The 16,488-nt window shown below is 37.4% G+C and overlaps 1 long non-coding RNA gene across 1 annotated transcript; it reads right to left on the bottom strand.

Annotated features, from left to right (window-relative positions):
* Positions 1 to 3,597: 3,597 nt before the first annotated feature.
* Positions 3,598 to 16,214, bottom strand: LOC125141306. The gene is made up of 3 exons (XR_007140695.1): positions 15,968 to 16,214; positions 5,126 to 5,312; positions 3,598 to 4,305 (listed from the first exon to the last, which is right to left on the bottom strand). It is a non-coding gene; the product is annotated as an uncharacterized LOC125141306 (long non-coding RNA).
* Positions 16,215 to 16,488: the final 274 nt, after the last annotated feature.

Genomic DNA, 16,488 nt, shown 5'->3' with positions numbered 1-16,488 from the left:
TGTACAACATTCTACAAACTGCTCATGAAAGGCATGCACACATACACACACTACACCTCTCCCCAGTGCACCAGACAAGGACTCTCTGTGTGTCTGTGTCCCCTTGTCCTTGGGCTGAGAAGGATCTATTAGAGCAGACCTTCCCATCAGCCCGTTCATTAGCTCTGAGGCTAAAACAGACAATAACATGTGAGGCCAGGTGTCACTAGCCACTGAAACACATGATAAAGATGCAGAATACAAAGCAGGATAGGAAAGGGAAATATAACAAAAACAAGCTCTTCCAACTAAATCATCAAGTTCAGATGAATCTCACATCCTCTCATCTTTCAGTTCAGTTGAACCTTACCAAAGTTCCTTGGCAAACAAAAAGAAGAAAACAGGTTTCATCATTGTGCCTTTCAGATCCCTTTTACTGTGGTGTATTAAAGTATATATTACCAGAAATGATAGGGAATGACAGGGCTTTTATAATGAAGAATAGTGTATTTAACAATTCAGGTATGCAAGAGAAAGAAAGATAAAAAGAGAGATGTACCTTTACATTTATAAATCCCCCGTAGGGGAAATTCAAGATGATAAAGCAGCAAACGTAAGACTAGTAACATCAAAGAAACCTATACATCAAAAATACTAAAAGATAAATTGAAATAATAAAAAAATAATAGAAACATAAGTCAATGTGTGTGTGTGTGTGTGTGTGTGTGTGTGTGTGTGTGTGTGTGTGTGTGTGTGTGTGTGTGTGTGTGTGTGTGTGTGTGTGTGTTGATTAGTCTGCATTTATATACATGTAAAATATGTAGATGAGTCTCAGCCCAAAGCAGTGGAATGGTGAGGTTTTTATGCATGTGGATCAGAGAGTGTGATTTGCAGAGAGCAGCTTAGCAGGGTTTCTGTCTGATGATCCTCTAGCTGAAGCTTAAGCTTGCTCCACATTTGTCTCTTTTGTGTTGTTTGCTCAAGAAGCATTAACTTCTTTCACCTTTCTTCTTTTCCACTTTTCTCTGCATTTAATTTGACTTTAATTTAGAACTGCATTAAAAAGTACAAAATTATCATCCAAATAATTTCTTATGTACAAATCCACTGTATGTTTGTTACTGCATGGTGCTACCTCAGTGTCACTGGTTTGATTCTGAGCTATTGTTGCTGTCTGTCAGTTTTTTCTCAGCATTTGTGTGAAATTCCTCCAGGTTCTCCAGATTCCTCTCATTGTCCAGAAACATGCAGGTAGGTGGACTGGCTATGCTTCATTGCTGCTAGGTGTGAATGGGTGCTTTAAAATATGTATGTGCACATCTAGTGTATGCCTAACATTTTTTCCAGAATAGGCTCTGGATTTACCACACCCTCAGCAATATAACGCAATTACAGAAGAAAAGAAGGCCTTTACAGTGTGTATTAAGATCCCATATACAGAGATCTAATTTGTCTGTGAAGTCTGATCAATTGCTCGATAGTACGATAGCTCGAAGAGTTGTGTTTTTATAAGGCAAATTTTAGTAACACAAGGTCTGTGTTGGAAAAGAAAGTGAATCTGTCTCCATGATGGCTGATACTACTAATTTTTTTGTTGCATGATATCTTTTTGTGCATTGTATAGTGTGATATGTGATATGCAGTGTCAGAAATAGTGTGAATAGAAATAGAGATTGCACTATGCCAAATTGTGAGCTATTTAAGGGACTTACTCCAGGGCCTTACAGTGACTACTGTCTCTTTGGGTGTGACCACAGGCTTACACCCTAAACCACCAAACCACTGAGCTACACATATGATGTAGGAGGCTGTATTTCATACTCTACACATTGTACCTAATCATAAACTAAGGATCTGTATATGTAACTCCATATGGCACATGAAGGGCCCTACATACATACATACATACATACATACATACATACATACATACATACATACATACATACATACAGTACAGACCAAAAGTTTGGACACACCTTCTCATTCAAAGAGTTTTCTTTATTTTCATGACTATGAAAATTGTAGATTCACAATGAAGGCATCAAAACTATGAATGAACACATGTGGAATTATATACATACATAACAAAAAAGTGTGAAACAACTGAAAATATGTCAGTTTCAGAAGTAGACACATTTTGCTTTGATTACTGCTTTGCACACTCTTGGCATTCTCTTGATGAGCTTCAAGAGGTAATCACCTGAAATTGTCTTCCAACAGTCTTGAAGGAGTTCCCAGGGATGCTTAGCACTTGTTGGCCCTTTTGCCTTCACTCTGCGGTCCAGCTCACCCCAAACCATCTCGATTAGGTTCAGGTCCGGTGACTGTGGAGGCCAGGTCATCTGGCGCAGCACCCCATCACTCTCCTTCATGGTCAAATAGCCCTTACACAGCCTGGAGGTGTGTTTGGGGTCATTGTCCTGTTGAAAAGGTGGTGTGTCCAAACTTTTGGAAGGTGTGTCCAAACTTTTGGTCTGTACATACATACATACATACATACATACATACATACATACATACATACATACGAATTTATAATGGGGGATTTTAAATTCATTACAGTGTAGTTATATGGACTAGGAATATAAAGCCAAGATGACCCATTATTGGACATATACATAGAGTACACAAGGAATTAGACCACAATATGGTTTGAATTCTTTACTCAGAAGGTATGCATTCATTTCTGACAATAGATCTGGCTTGTACATATATGTTTAACTTAATGTTATTGTTTAAATACATTATTGTTCTTATAGCACCAGCAGATAAACAGATGGATGATCCACATAATCAAAAGCTATTAACTATTGCTTAATGAATAAAGTCATATTGTTGATACGGTTAAGCTTTTTGTTAGGAAACATTCATTTAACATTAATTATAGGAGTCTCTGGGATCAGTGCTTCATCAAAGTCTGTAATTTTTCTGACAATGGGGAGTTTTGGGACGAGGGATTTTGTGCGTTCCATTTTCTACATGACAAGCACTTTTTAATTTTAAGAAAATATAGGCTGATAAACGAACAACTATAATGATTATAGCTTCTGTTAACAATAGTGTTAACAATAACTAACTAGTCTTGAAGACATTCGATGCAAAATTTGTTTAAAGACATGACATGTCAACCATTAATAACCTAAACATTTTTAATCATTGGCAAGTCACTGAAGTATAAGCACAAGAACATACTTTGAGCCATCCTGATGTAAAAAAAAATTCCTCTATGTGCTGACAGCACCCCAGTGCATCCTGTGAAGTCTATTTGTATATTGGTTAGGGATCTGAATCCTATATATCTACAAATGTTCATATAATGCATTGTGTCTGGGGTAAAACCCATTATTCTATACCCTATTTAGTGTGCTTGGATAAGGAGTAGTGAGCCATTTGGGCTCTATTTGGACCTAGGTTTAACACATCTGCTATATATCCACAATATAATCATATTCAGCATTCTATATTAGAGCCAACACCACATTCTTGCAATATAACGATCACCTTGAAATATGTTTGAGAAACACTGGAGAGTAATAAGGCGTTTGCCTAAATCCCAGAACACCTCAAGGGCCTTGCACACTCGCATGTCTCTGATCCACAATCCAAGACTCATTCTTTCAATTTCTCCAATTTACTCAATAAACAAAAAGCCCATTTCACAAACCCACACAGAGATAAGACAAAAGAAGATGTGCAATGAGCACACAGTCTAACCAGAGCAACATCACTGTAATCCCATGGGCCTGTGGGACAGGAATCATCTTAATAATGTGGCGCTCTGTGGGATTATGTCAACCTGAGGGCCAAACCTCCAGCGAGGAGCTCTGAGGGTGTGTGACAGCAAAGGACCGGCAGCAGCGTGGCATCGCAGGAGGGGAGGAGGAGGCACTCATCTGGCACAGCCTGGCACCGAACCGTTTGTCTCAGAGAATGCGCCGCGAAACATCTGATGTGACACGGCTTCTGCTATTCTTAACCATACACTCCTGTGGCGCTGCTCCACTGGCACTCTGTGTGTGTGTGTGTGTGTGTGTGTGTGTGTGTGTGTGTGTGTGTGTGTGTGTGTGTGTGTGTGTGTGTGTGTGTGTGTGTGTGTGTGTGTGTGTGTCTAGATGGGGCAGCGAATGAGGGAGAGTGAATAGCTATAGGGGCTTATGGCTGCTGCCTGACAGAGGCACATCTGACATTCTCATGGCAAGAATATGCTGTTAAGATCTCGCTCTCTCTATCTCTGTTTCTTTTCTTCTTCAGCCTCTGGGTGTGTGAGACCAGATTTGCCATCTGTGAGAGCTCTCTACCTCTTGCACAGCTGCTAATACAGAACTGCAACAACAACCAGAATCAGTGACCCAACATTATCAACAATTACATTTTCTATTAGACACTTTTATCAACTGTGGCTTGCAAGGGATGTAAAATTCAGTCAGAGGTTTGCATATTTCCTCTTGTCTGTATGGGTCTGGTTTCCTCTGGATTCTCTGTTTACCTTCTATCTTTGAAAAAGATGTTGGTAGTACATTATTTTGGCACTAAATGAGAATGAATGTGTTAGTGTGTGTGTGTGTGTGGTGTGTGTGTGTGTGTGTGTGTGTGTATATATACGCATGATGCAAACTCTAGTAGAAGGTAGTTGCTGAAATGCACAATAATATTACTAAAAATATCTAATAATTAGGAACACCGATCCCGCATTGATGTTCTGGTGATCGCTGAGGAATTAACCTTTCAGGTGTTGGAAGGATGTGAATGAACCTACAAAGATCAATCAAAGCTTTTTTAAACAAGGTGAAACCACAACAGAAAAGTTGGCATCACACATTTTAAGGAGCAGTGGCACAGTAATATCAGCAAATCCACTTAATTCTCAGACTATAGTAATCAGGATGAAATCTAGTTCTGGACCATAGACTACATAGAAGTATGCAAGAAAACTTCCATTGGTTACGTTCTAGGCTAGTATATTTCAGACAAGCAGCTACATGACCAACACCACCACCACCACCATCATGCTCAGTTCTGTCGACTCACATTCCTTTCAGTTCATTCTGAAGTACATTAAAAGTAAATGTAGCATGTAAGAGTGGGATGTTTGAGTGTCTGAGTTGTGTATGGGTTTGTGTATGAAGCTTATGCGTGCTGACACCTGACAGACAGCTGAAGTAGCTGTAGGCCACCTGCTCACTGCAGGCAGAGTGTGTGAGAGGAACCGCAGGCCTCGTGCAGAGTGTGTGAGAAAGCCCAGAGCCAAACGCAACATGCAACTCTGAAGAAACTCCAGCTCTCCTACTTCAAGACTACTCACTGCCCAACAGCTGCATCACCAGCAGAAGCTATAAAGAAAAGCATTAAAAATAACTCAATTTTTAAAAAATCTCCTGCTTAGAAACCACATATCTGTACTGTATATCAATTCAGGTATAAGTATATCAACAAATGTGTGAAAGACGTCCTCTCTCCCTTGTCATGCTGAGCTACAGCAGTCAACAGAAAGTGTCTGTTTGATCATGTGTACAAAATAGAGCAGTTATTTCTCTCCTTCTCTAACAATGATTCAAGCAGAATATTTGGCAACTGGCTTTATGTGTCCCATAAGAAACATGTGTTAGCTTTTGGCCTGAGATATTAATGGAAGCTGTTAAAAAGGAAAGACCCAAATGATGCACTGTGTATTGGTAAAAACTAAACTGGGAGGAAATAACATAAACCATGATGCATTGACATGTGGCTAAAATTCCTGAGAGTTCCTGAGAGGTACAAGAGAGCAGATCCGGATGTGATCTCTGGATGGGAGAGATATATTACTTTCTCCCATGTCAAGTCACAGGAATACTATCTGTGAGCACATGTAAGTGGAAGAGGTTAAATGACAAACTCCTCAAAGTATATTCAGCTGCCCTGTGATGTACTGTACCACAAGCAACAGTTTGAAAAGATGCAGTCGTCGACTTCACATGTTTCAGAGAAAACATGTGGCAGCATTCCGGTTGGTAGGTGTCATGTGATGCGACTGGCAAATGATCAAATCCAGGAGAAAATGGAATAAACTGAATGATCACTGAACTTAATAACATAGTATTAATATAAAAGTTATGCAATATAGTGCAAAGATGTAAAGTTTAAGAATGTTTGTGAGCTTGAAAGCTATACAGCTGTACTTTAGATATAATATTAAAATATTTAAACGACACAACTGACACTATAAAACAGACATTATTCTATATGCATTTATATATATACATGTACATTTAAAGAGCATTTAAGCTCCACTCCATTACAAAAAAATAAATATATAACAAGAGAGTTACCACAGGCATAGCCACTTTCAGAGACTGGAAAACACACAGGTGTGTGTGTGTGTGTGTGTGTGTGTGTGTGTGTGTGTGTGTGTGTGTGTGTGTGTGTGTGTGTGTGTGTGTGTGTGTGTGTGGCGCACTAGAGAGAAGGGTGTTCTAAGCCACCATCCCTGTGAACATTAATGAACTCCTCTCCATTTGGGAATTGTGCCACTATCTCTGTGCTGCCATTTGGCAGGCACATTTGCTTTAATTAAAAGAGCACATTTTAGAGAAATTAAGCGCCGTCTTTCACCCCTGGGTCGTCTCTCACTCAAGCTGCAGTCTGATGACATTTAGATGATGTGTTTGTGTGTGTGTGTGTGTGTGTGTGTGTGTGTGTGTGTGTGTGTGTGTGTGTGTGTGTGTGTGTGTGTGTGTGTGTGTGTGTGTGTGTGTGTGTGTGTGTGTTTTGAGGGGTGTGTGTGACCTGCTGAGCTTTGACAAGTGTGAGACAACAATATGTGTTGAAAATATTCAATAAGCAATTAGGATTTCATATCTCATGATTCAATCAGCAGCCAGAAAATTATTTTGTTCCAGTGAGTTATAGAAATGATGCTGCATTACAGAATTAAACAGCTTTTAAATAATCTATAGGAAACTTTGAAATATTTTGATGATTTATGGCTGAGAAATATGTACAATTATTAGACTGATGGTCTAATACCATTAATAAATATGAACATAAACTGTTAAGGAACTTTGAGGTGACATTACTGTACTGTACTTATTACTGTATTTTTCCCCGACAATGCAAATGGAACACATTATAAAACACTGACACATGTGAAAATCTGTTTAGTGGATGGTTGAATGTATATAGATACACTAAGTACAGTAAGTTAACCAAAATATTACAATTGTCATAAATTATTGATGAATAATTGTATTTGACAAAGAAAGCATTTCATATGGTTGATTTTAAGTTGCCCTAAAAACTAATATTCAAACTTGTATTTTTTTTTTTATTTTTTTTTGGAAATATATATGAATAAATGTAACATTTGCACTTCGAGCATCCATAAATTGCATATATGTATATTCCAAATATATGTATGAATATTTGGAATAATCGATAAGTCCATGTTTTAAATGAAGCTACATGATCCAAAACTTTTGGAAATCATGAAAAGAAAAAAGTAAGATCACTTATTTCAGTGGTATTATTATATTTTAAGCTTGATATGAAAGTACAACCATATTAACAAAGTTATAGACCGAAAATAAATCATAAATTAGAAAAACAGCAAATCATTAGAACATTCTTAATGTCATCCTGACACAAGCATGGATGCTAATTAGCCACAGCTTGTGTATTTGTTATTTCTACATTTTAAGCAAACATAATCCTGTTACTAATTTAAAGATGTAATTGGCAGCAGTTTAAAAAATATGAAAGAAAGAAAAGAAAGAAAGAAAGAAAGAAAGAAAGAATTTCTATAATAAATATTAAGAATGCTTAGCACTAATAGCCTTCTGATGTTTCCCAACAATGACAGATCCAGTTAAATGAAAATGTATTGCAACAGATGCAATGAAAGGATACACAGGCAAAAAAAAAAAAAAAAAGAGACTCATGCTAAAATTATATTTACTACTTTTACATAATATTGTTTACTTGTGGTTTGATATATTTAATAAATCATAAGTATAATATTTAAATATTTAATACATCATATGTAAAAAAAAGTTTATTGTTTAAAATCTATTATAATGTATGGAAGATAATTGAAAATATCTAATATATTCTGTTCTGTACCAGCTTTTCTATTTCTGTCTGGTTACTTATCTTCTTCTTGGTTCTCTTTTTTAAATATTGTTATTCTGAAGTGTGCTAAGAACACTATAACTTCACTTCAACAAGTTATAGCTTTTTGTTAAAAGCCTATTGTTTAAATTGCACCTAGAAGGCAACAGCACACAAAAGATAATACACAAAAATCACTGTATAACTGGTTTGTTCACAATGAGTGAATATGTTTAGAACACAGTCACAGCATGTCTTTTATATATATATATATATATATATATATATATATATATATATATATATATATATATATATATATATATATATATACACAGTATATATAGAGTATACACACACCACAAGATCAAGTTCACTGGGTCCATGGTGTGGTGAATAAGGACAGGGCCCGATGGCAGGAGGCTTCACGCTGTACACACTGTCATTTTTAATATCTCTGATGTTTGATCAGATATGCTCATCCTCTTTCTAACGATAACACAGATAAGCAGGTCTTTGCATGGAGAAGAAGGAGAACTTCAGACCCCCCCACTGCCCTTTGCACTGCCCTCTGTCTCACTCATTCAGTCTCTCATAACATACCACAAAGCAGGCAATCATCTCCATAAAGACACAGCACACTCCTCTCATCTACTACTACTTTCCCTTTTTGCCTTTCTGTCCCCCAAATTGGTTTGGAGCTGACAGGTTTTAGAGAATAGAAACACACACACTCAATTGCTTTTTTTAATTGCTTTTCTCTGAGAGTAACAAAGAGGGAAGGGGGGGCTGAGGGGGAATATTTTAAAGCGAGTCCGACCATGTTAGCAAAAAGGATTCTCCACTGAACTGTCCCACTTATTCTGTGTTGAAAAACTTTTAATTCAAATTACCACTGTAGATTAATTTTCTGATACATAAAGCATTGTTCTGCATACTAATTTGACACGATTTCTCTATTGTGCAAGGCTGAGGCTATAATTAACGCAGGATCTTAAGCCTTTTCATTGCACATAAGAGCATAAGTGATGCAATTATGATTTCACAGACATCTCTGAAATGGTCTTTTCTATGCTTTTAATAGGCAGACTGGGGCTATTTGATTGCACTGAGCCTCTAGAAATATTGTTGTGAGTAAGAAGTTGGTGAACACACTGGAATGATCTGCATTTCTGCATAAAAGGTTCCTAAATATGATCTGATTTTCACTTAACCTAGAAATTCAGAGAGCTGCTCTGACCAAAAGAACACAGTTTGCATTAAAATTAAGATGAGATAATCTTAATGATGTTCCATTATATTTTGTAGTTTGAATGTACTAGCACTCTACATTTTTGTATTACAAACCTATACAGATTAAACTGGGATCATCCTGTGTCATTAACAGCCGATACACACTGCATAGTTGTAGTTGATCCTAATAACAGGGTCCAGTCAGAGCCCTCTTGTGCTCTCTGCCTTTAGACTGATGTTTATTGTGTTGGGAAATGTAAGATGTATTTGTGTAGCTGCTTATGAGGATGTAATACCCACTCAAGGCAGAATTGCAAAATTTGCTAATTTATGAGTTCTGAATCCATATATTCGGGAACCATATATGACTTACAGTATAGCTCTCCGCCTACAACTTGCCGGGAAGGTGTGTATGTGTTAGCAATGTACAGTAGCCCCCTGACCTGTCTATGTGTTAGTAGCCCTATGACCTTTCCTCAATTTTGAAACTACTTAACATTTTTAAATAGGTTTCATTGTAGCTGAAGGTGTTAATTACCCTACTAGCTATCTTCCTTATGAGTGCTTTTTAGTACTATAAAATTCAGTCTTGTATACAGATCTGCACAGTTGTGTATATTTATAGATTTCTGTGTTCACATTGAATGTTCTTAGTATTTCACCCACTTTATTATTCTTTGTATAGTTCTGCTTAGTTTTTTTCTTTTAATTGAGGTGTTAATGAAGGTTAGTCTTATCATATGCATGCCGAAATAACAAACTTTCTCACACCTCAACAAATCACCAGCAGATAAACAAAATCATTGAGATACAGTCAGGTATAACAAGAGAATCTAATGTTAAGTTGCATCAGAGTTGCATTCATCTCTTGTGAAATGAAGGTAAAATAAGTACACCTATTTCAAGATTATAGTTATTTTAATACACACTGCCCAGTAAAACAAAGATTTGGCTTCTGAGCATAAAGGCATGTAATAGGCGGGACAATGTGTCTTTGTGGGTGCTCATTAGATGTCACTCAGTGAGAGAGGATGTTTTTTAGGCTGTAGAAAAGACAACTGTTGTGTATGCGTAGGCATACAAAATGTCAAACATAATATGGACCAGAATAGGACATGTATTTAGGGGACGTATCAAGGCGGACCAGGACCAGCTTAAAATGTACCAACAAAAACATGTTTTTTTTTTCAATTAACCCTCATACACATCATATTTATATTGTAACAATCTCACATCCAGAGTATACACTTTCATCAGTAATGTGTTCAACAAGGCACCAAGTTCACCAAGTCTTTCACGTCTCTGTTTTCATCCATGTTTTCTAAATAATTCAGTGTTTGTAGGAAATATCTCATTTTTCACATACATGCATTGTCCAATTATTCTAAAATTATATTTTTGAATACATGTCTCCTAACTGACATTCATCTAGTAAGATATAATGCAATTTGACCAGATGTCCAAATTGTCTCATTGATACTATGTCCAGCCAGAAATAACTTAGAAGTTACTTAGATTTCGTACTCTGTATACTCTATATATCATCCTATTTTATAATATAGCAGTGTCTTCAGTAGCTCTTGGTAAAGGTTTATAATAGAGAATACAGCAATGTAACTCAAACAGTAGAAGCAAGTTGCCTGCAGGTTTTTTTAAATTGAACATGTGCTGGGTCTCCTCATTGCTGGGATATGGTAAAACAGCATCTGGTATTGCACTGCCATCTGGATGGGCAGTCTAGGAATTACAAAAACAGAGAGAACATAAAATGGGTCTAATATAAATCCTACTTAATTTGCTACCCATGGGAACATTTCACCCCTCACTCATGTTTTTAATGAGTGCTGAAAATCTGGTTTTCTCTACAGTGTTAATTTAAATCTGAAATTTTTGATTTGGTCATTAATACATCCCATGGCGCAAGGTGTCTGTAAAGGTTAGGAGCATAGTTCTGTTCACTAGCACATGCACACACTGACACAGAGAGAGAGAGAGAGAGAGAGAGAGAGAGAGAGAGAGAGAGAGAGAGAGAGAGAGAGAGAGAGAGAGAGAGAGAGAGAGAGAGAGAGAGAGAGAGAGAGAGAGATGTATTGAACAAGCTGTAATTAAAGAGAGAAGTATTGTTATATTACATGCAGAACAGCAGATACCAAAACAAATTTGTGATCCTTAACACCATCAGAATTTAGAGTAAATTAAGTCACTCCCACCTTGTTAGACATTACAGAATGAGGTTCAGAACAATGATTTTTAAACAAAAAACTATACGAGTATAAGAATTTAATAGGCCAATATGTGTCCCTATATGTATATATGTGTCCATATTTGTTTGAACTCAAACAACACATTTTCTTGTTATTCATTTGTTATTAATTTGTTATTTATTTGATCAGGGTTTTCAAGTTCTCAAGTTCTCAACTCTCAAGTTTTGAAGACAGGCAAGAGTGACATATTTTAAATATGTTTACTACTATCCCCCCCCCCCCCCAGAAAAAAGGAAAAAAAGAACATTTATGACATAAAACAATCCAAAAATTAGAATTAAACAAAAGATATTAAATTATACAATGTAGTGCTGGTGGTTAGTAGCCTTATTTTTCTGAGATTTAATGTATGATCAATTCATTATTTTATAAAATGTCATAAAACCAGGGCACAGGCTGTAAAACTGTTAGCTAAGTTACAGACACTCATTAAAAACTCATGCTGATTATCTGGGAAACATCTCTAACAGCAGTCAACATGTCTGTTTGTTTCAAACAAGTTGTGAATTTGTTGTAACATGTAAGCTCGCAGCTCCATTGGTTTTCTCTGTGCTCTATGCTTTTTTTTTTGATTGGTTGTTGCGTTAAATCTTACCCAGATACAATAGTGCTATTTCTTATTGGCTATTGTGTAGCCTTCTTTTTTTTATTGGATGATAATTGGCAGGCTCTACTGAAATCCAGAGGAGACGCGCTTGATTCCTGCCCGGTTCGAAAATTCTAGAATCGCCCCTGCCCGCCACCAGTGGCGGAGCCAGGGATATTTCATAGGAGTGGCCAGGCAGGGGCCAGCACATACTCTGGGGTGGCACAGAAAATATCATTATGCAAACAAACAACACTCATCTAACCTTAAAATACTTTTTTAAAAGTATAGGTGCCAAAATTACAATGATGTATGACGTGCAATACTTTAATTTTAATTAAATTAATTTAAATAAAAATTAGGGGGGCACGGTGGCTTAGTGGGTAGCACGTTCGCCTCACACCTCCAGGGTCGGGGTTCGATTCCCGCCTCCGCCTTGTGTGTGCGGAGTTTGCATGTTCTCTCCGTGCGTCGGGGGTTTCCTCCGGGTACTCCGGTTTCCTCCCCCAGTCCAAAGACATGCATGGTAGGTTAATTGGCATCTCTGGAAAAATTGTCCGTAGTGTGTGAATGCGTGAGTGAATGAGAGTGTGTGTGTGCCCTGCGATGGGTTGGCACTCCGTCCAGGGTGTATCCTGCCTTGATGCCCGATGACGCCTGAGATAGGCACAGGCTCCCCGTGACCCGAGAAGTTCGGATAAAGCAGTAGAAAATGAATGAATGAATGAATAAATAAAAATTATTTAAATTCACATTAAATGTATAGTCATAATTCAACCACATGTTTTTTAAAACTATTTGAACAAATAAAACTTATGAAATTCACTTTGAAACCAGAATTTATATCTCCTCAAATCTTTAAACAAATCAAATAACCATCTTTTTGATTTTATAACCCACCTGATAGCATGTGTTGTGCTCACCAGAGGTGGCAAAAGTACACACATCCTTTACTCAAGTAGAAGTACAGATACTCGTTTTTTTAAAAACTCTAGTAAAAGTAGAAGTAGTGACTGCACTCTTTTACTCAAGTTAAAGTAAAGAAGTATGGGCTCTGACATGTACTTAAGTAAAAAGTCGCGCCGTTACTACTACCTGTTTAGTGTCATGCTGGTAACTGGACGTCATGTTTTATCTATCTATCTATCTATCTATCTATCTATCTATCTATCTATCTATATATATATATATATATATATATATATATATATATATATATATATATATACACAGTGTGTGTGTGTGTGTGTGTGTGTGTGTGTGTGTGTGTGTGTGTGTGTGTGTGTGTGTGTATGTATATGTGCTGTATATAAATATATAATTTTGGAGTGTGCTGATGAATATTTGTGTTCATCGGTCACAAGAGTGTTACAAAAGGCAGGCACTGATGTAGGTGAGGTAGGGTGGAGTCAGCGTTCACATTCATCAGAAAACAACCACATATAGCAGGAAAGGTCAGGTGACCCAATACTTTTGGAAATATAATGTATACCAAGTGTATCACCAAGGCCATATCCCAAACTGTAGGGAGATTCCAGCTCTGTCCTTGAAAACAACTCAAAATTATTGTGATGTTTTACAAATGACAAAATTAATGTTAATTAAATTAAGCACTTCGTGTTTTTTGGGTTGACACCAGGGGTGGTTCTAGGATTTCATCTTTAGGGGGTTTTAGCCCTCAGTGTGAATTTAAAACAAGAAGAGTTCTATATTATATATTATAAGACAACTCTGGTAATAAGAATAGTGACATTTCACTGCTTTTGGTTGCCGTCTTTGCGGCTTTCCGCCGATTAACGTTATAGATAAACGCCTCAAGCTCTGACTGCGCGTGCACGCTGCGCGTAAATGTGCTTCTCCGTTCAAATAAAGCAGACAGCTGAAGACGCACTTTTGCAAGACTACAACACACGCGTGTAAAAGCAAAGTAAAAAAAATCGCTCTTGGATCAAACTGATAAATAATTTTCTTTCCCATCGACGACATGTCCTGCATTTTAACGTCATTTTATTGTTTATTTATGAAAGTAAAAATGATCCTTATAGTTTTAGGGTGGATGAGATTACAGACAGGGGGCTGAAGCCACCCTAAAAAGGGCTAGAACCGCCCCTGGTGACACAATTCACAACGCATTCGCCAGGAATCCTTTTTGACGCCGATAATTTCAAACATCTCCCACATATATGGCCATGTGTGTTCAGGAATGTCCTCGTTGTTATTTTAACATCGGTGACTCCCTCTGAATGAACATTAGCCATTCTTTTTGTAGGCGTGCTGTTCATTGTTAGCTCCGCTATCCTTAGTCTATGTCTGATAGCCAGTAAATAATACAGTACACCAGTCACATGGTGAAAAAGCAATGATAGGATGATAGGCTGGAAACAGCGCTCAATGAGAAGAAATAATACTAAAAGTAACGAGTCCGTTTTGAAAATGTAAGAAGTAAAAAGTACAGATATTTGTGTAAAAATGTAATAAGTAAAAGTAAAAAGTTGTCCGAAAAATAAATAGTGGACTAAAGTAGCCTACTGATACTGATACAGTAACGAAGTATTTTTACTCCGTTACTTCCCACCTCTGCCGCTCACACACTCGAATTTGAACCAGGAACAGACGCTGTGCTGTAACTTGCTCCTCATCTCCCGCTTTTTACGATAGGAGGAAAACCGCGCTGTTTTTCGAAACTCTTGCGATGCCTGTCAGTGCCTGTAAGTGTCGCGAGACTTTCGCGGTCCAATGATTGTAGACATGTGATCGAGGTTCGTCTGCGAGATCATTTTCTTCTATTAAAAATGCAGTTGCGAGCGGGGTGGCCGTGAATACGTGCATTGTGGCCACGGCCACCATTGGCCACCCCCTGGCTCCGCCCCTGCCCGCCACACATTGTATTTGTCAGAAAAACTGACAAAAAGAACAGAAAAACTGACCATTTCTGTTCTTTTCCAAAGACACAGCGTGTGTTAAACATATGATAAATGGTCAGTTTTTCTGTTCTTTTTGTCAGTTTTTTCTGACAAATACAATGTGTGGCGGGCAGGGGCGATTCTAGAATTTTCATTTTAGGGGGGCTCAGCCCCCAGGGTAGGGTAGTATACTACTACCCTTATTGCAATCCACTATTCTATTGTATTCCCTGTATTTCACTGTAAAAAAAAATTAAAAATTTAGATGTGACCAGTCACTAGAAAATTTTGAGTTGTGAATGTAGTTTTTTTTTTTTTTTTACAATGAAGACTTCCTGATTCGTTACTCACTGTACAAACAAACGTACAAATGTTTCCAGTACAAACACAACATTTTACTGTTTGCATTTCTATGCTCACATAAAAACCTCAGATAAGGAACTTTTTTGACAAAATAAAATAAACATTTAACCAACTTTAAACCAGAAAATAACATAAAAGCCATAAACTTTGACTATGCATATCAGCAATATAAACAACACATGTATGAGGCTGGCAATGGACTGTGGTTAACTATCAGAAAGAATGAAAAACAAGCGAAAATGAAGCAGCTTGTGAGAAGCAGGGGAGTTCAACCTGTGTCTTCTCTCCTTAAGAGTAGCAAACCTGTTGATAATTTTATCATGGTCCAATTGCTCAACGACATCTTTCTCGATGACCATAAGTTATGGGTGTTAATCGCTTAATTTTTGTTGGAAGAAAAAACTATCACACTGTGATAAGGTCTGAAGTTGAACGCAGCGAAGACGCATTGGATGAGAAACCGAACTGTGTAATGGTCCAGTAAACTGCAATTACAAGAACTGCACCGATGCAGATGTCATATCATAGCAATCCATCAATAAAAGCACACACACCTTGTACTCTCTGATGCTCGGCGTCCCTGCGGATTGAAAAACGCGCTGAATTCATGCACACTCAGTTCAGGGGAGGAGTCGAAACATGACGCAGCTTGTCGCTACTTCAAATGCGTTTTTAAAGTGGACTGAAGCGATCAAAAATAATTGATCAAATATTTTTTTAGGGGGGCTGGGCAGACGTTTAGGAAAAAGCGCCTAGTGACGCCCCTGGTGGCGGGAGAGCGTGACAAAATATCGAAATGAGTGACTGTCACTCTCAATGTGTGACACTTGAGAGCCCTGCTTTGATTATTCAATTTTGTTTATTTTAATGAAAGGAGCAAGTAACTCCAGAAGGGTGTTTAATCTCAGAAGATTCAAAGAACCACTGTTGTGCTCTTACCCATTAATTTTTTGTTATGATTGCATCCTATCTCAAGTGTGTTTCACAGTAAAATAAGTAAATATAAGTTCAGTACATGAATGTGAATGATGATGCACTTTTGTCTGAAATGTAATGTTTCTCATGATATTTTGTG

The sequence above is a fragment of the Tachysurus fulvidraco genome, chromosome 5, assembly GCF_022655615.1.
Source record: "Tachysurus fulvidraco isolate hzauxx_2018 chromosome 5, HZAU_PFXX_2.0, whole genome shotgun sequence".
In the NCBI taxonomy this organism is placed as follows: Eukaryota; Metazoa; Chordata; class Actinopteri; order Siluriformes; family Bagridae; genus Tachysurus; species Tachysurus fulvidraco.
The sequence above is the reverse complement of the archived record's forward strand: the minus strand, read 5'-3'. Positions and strand labels throughout refer to the sequence as shown.